Source organism: Lolium rigidum, chromosome 6 (genome assembly GCF_022539505.1).
Source record: "Lolium rigidum isolate FL_2022 chromosome 6, APGP_CSIRO_Lrig_0.1, whole genome shotgun sequence".
In the NCBI taxonomy this organism is placed as follows: domain Eukaryota; kingdom Viridiplantae; phylum Streptophyta; class Magnoliopsida; order Poales; family Poaceae; genus Lolium; species Lolium rigidum.
In genome coordinates, this window is record NC_061513.1 from 309,933,139 (window position 1) to 309,936,735 (window position 3,597).

The following is a 3,597-nucleotide window of genomic DNA, read 5'->3' on the forward strand; positions in this document are numbered from 1 at the left end:
GGCCGAGATGAGAGTCATCCCGCCATAGATGAGGTATAAAGGGGTAGTGGAGTGGATCATACTTGCTTAAGGTAAGCATGTATTATGACAACACAAGGAGGAATATACTCTCAGATTTGTGGTGCTAATTACACAACTTAGATAGTGGAGTGTCACTATCCAACATATTCTCCAAGACGGTACACGGCATACTCCTCTCAAGTTGAGAATACACCAAGATCATGACATTGATACCTCTATACTACAAAGGGGGTGGGTGTGGTGTAAGTTAATATCTTGAGATGGAACATGCTCAAGTTGAGCATACAAGATAACCAAGTGGAATAGCACGGCCATGTTACCATGCATCCCATAACACAAGGACAATAGTGGAGCATCACCACTAGGGAGTACCCCACTTGCAATCACACATAGATGACATAAATAGAGATAATAACACACATAGAATGAAGGCGCTTTGAACATCAACAAATGACATCCAACTAGACACCGGATCAGAGATCAAAAGATGGCTTGCCTTGGCTTATTTGTCCCCTGTACTTCTTCAACTCCATCAATATAAGAATCCCAACAATATAAATAAAATCCTTGTCCAATTCCACTTCTTCTTCTTCTCCGGAATTGCTCGCGTCTATCGCCGGAAAATATAAAAGGAACACAATCAATCACATTGCACCAACAAAACAAACATACAACAACCATAATTTAATCATTCAATAAAGAGCTACCATACAAAGGACTTATAGATACCACAAACAACTTAAAGAAAACCCATGTTATTTACCTAGTAAAGGTATGAGAGTATCACAACTTAGCAATTGCCTCTCTCGGTTATCACCATAGTATAAACCAAACATCCCCTGGTAGATAACATCATAAAGAGGACAAAAGCATTAGTTTGACATCAAATACATTCACAAAACATTTTCAAACATTTTTGGAAAAAGTAGAAAACAGTTTTCCTAACTTAGTTTGCTCACATAACACCACACAAGAATAGGAAGCAAATGATATGCCCTACCATTTGAAAACTTAAGCAAAACAAAAGAGCTAATGTTAAATTGCAGAGATTTTGTTTTGCAAACATAAAACAAAGGTTGCCCATTTCTAATAAAAAGAGTTGGTCAAGGTTTTTAAATAAACCCAACAAGTTTTGGTCCAACAATGAATGTCACACATATACCTTACTAACAGTAACGAAAATGCATGAACAGAGACTAACACTATTTTTCCTAGATGGCCAGTACTAATACAAGACTAACCCAATTGGAAACACCCAAAAATATCAAACCTACAATTTTAGGAATTTCTTTGAATCTGACTGTACAGAAAACAAGATCTGTAAGCCATAAATCGTAGAAACATCCTAAAAATATGAGGCCACTGGCATTTGAAAGGTAATTAAACAGAGATTCACACTCAATTGGATTTGGGTTCAAAATATTTCTGAAACTCTCACAAATGGATTTACAAGTTCACTGCATGTTTTCACCATTTGCTTTAACTATGGAGTTGCAGAACAGATAAAGGTTTGAAACTTGTTTGAGATGATTAAGAAAACATTCAGCAATCCTACAGAAGTGGAATCACTCAATTAGGTTCAAAAATGGATTTTTGATGAATTAAAAGCTAACAGCCATGTCTGCAGAACACACAGAATAAGTTTAATTTACCACAAATCGTACACAACTCATAAAAATATGAGGTCAGCTGCATCTGAAAGGTATTGTAAAGGTGGTTCTTACCCAACTGGTTTCATTCAAAAATTCGTTTCCAAGCTCCTGATTTAATTCGACAAACTCAGATCTGACCAGATCTTGCTCTGTGAACCATTTCAATTCCATTAGGTCATTTGAAGTGATCCCAACGCCAAAATGAAGGTACTGGAGAGGGCTTTCACACAAAATTGAGTTTGCTCAAAAAGGTTTTGTAAAACGGAAGAAATCTAACAAACAATGATTCTGCATGTTTGCAGAACTTTATTTATCATGCAAAATCCGTAACGAATTTGAGGATAAGACCAACGCCAAGTTGTAGTTATTTTCAGTACCTATCTGCAGAACTTTGAACCACTCGATTTGGATCTGCACACGAGATTTGGCGGATTTTACAAGATCGTACCAGAATCTGAAACAGCAAGAAACAGAAATTACTGCAAGGTTTTGGACGAACTTTGCTCAAGAACTTCAGATCTGAGGATAGCTCAACCTTCTCCATGCTTGGACCAACATGCACCTGCATCAAGATCCAATCTTAGCAATGGAGGGAGAAGAAGAGGAGATTAAACCATCTAAGGTTAGGGAGAAGAAGGAGAGGGAGGCTCTCATGGTGAGGATGAGCTTGAGGGAGGGGAGAGCTTCATCTTGGTGGCTTGCCATGGCTATGGCCGGCCATGGGAGCAAGGGGAGCACCATTTTCGTGGGGAAGTGGAGGAGGAGAGTGTGAGGGAGTGGAGGAAATAGTAGGGAGTGAAAAGAAATGAGGCAAAGGAGAGGAGTGGAGAGGAGTGGAGAGTGGGAAATGAGAGCAAGTGAGGAGGGAGTGGGCTGCCAAGCCCCTTTATATAGAGGGAGAGGGGGTGGGTTGGCTGCCTCCTCATTGATTGAGTTGGTTGGGAGGTAGCCTCCTCATTGATTGAGTTGGTTGGGAGGCTGCCCATTTATGGATTGGGGTAGGTGGGAGGCATGGCTTGTATAAGAAGGAAAAGGGGGGGATAGTGCTGGCCGAATTTTGAATGCAAACACAAATTGGCCGGCTCCATTCTTGCCAAACAAAAATGAACAATGAGAGAGAGATGCACATCATCCATGTGCATGATGTTGAGGAGGTAATGTTGATGGAGGTTGAGACATAGAGATAGAAATGGAGAGTGAGAGTGATATGCATTAAAAGGAAAATTTGTTATCACTTTGTTTGTGGCAAACAAATGATGGAAAGAGATAGATCCAAGGTTTAGAGGGGTAGTGATGGAAGTACAGATACAATACCAATGGTGAATATGGTGGCATAAAATCAATTCAAGAGGTCAAGGTGTTGATGGAAAAGAATGGGGGAGTGAGATAGGTATGAGGAAAAAAATAAGTTGTTCTAAAAAAAAGAGGTCAAAATGTTCTACTTACTTTCTCAAGTGAAGTAGAGTTTTTCTCAAATGTAAAATAAGCAAGAGGAAGACAAGAAATGGTATAGGTACCATAAACAAGCCTTTTGTAAAATGGAAAACAAAATAGAAAATAATGTTTTAGAAATCAGTACTTGGTAGAAATGGGATGAAAAACAAAACCCATTTCAGTTCTTTGTTTTCTTTGAAGAAATATCCTGAAAAGATTTTATAAAACTAGAAGTAGTTTTGTGATCAAAACTAGAGAAGGAAAAACAATAGGGTTTTTGAGAAAGAAAACTAATTTAGGGAGGAGTGTTCTCAAGGGTAGATGGTGGCCTCAAAATGTACCCATCATTCCCAATCTTGGTTTTGTGAAGATTAAACTTGAATAAAAACAAGAGGTAAAAGTGAAGGAAGTGATCTTGAGGTAAAACATTGGATAGGGTACAAGATCAAGTTGAATATATGAGCTGCAAGGATTGACTGAGACATGCAAG

General features: G+C 38.6%; 1 long non-coding RNA gene across 1 annotated transcript; it reads right to left on the reverse strand.

Annotated features, from left to right (window-relative positions):
• Window positions 1–809: 809 nt before the first annotated feature.
• LOC124665689 lies at window positions 810–2,257 on the reverse strand. The gene is made up of 3 exons (XR_006990660.1): window positions 2,209–2,257; window positions 2,051–2,127; window positions 810–860 (listed from the first exon to the last, which is right to left on the reverse strand). It is a non-coding gene; the product is annotated as an uncharacterized LOC124665689 (long non-coding RNA).
• Window positions 2,258–3,597: the final 1,340 nt, after the last annotated feature.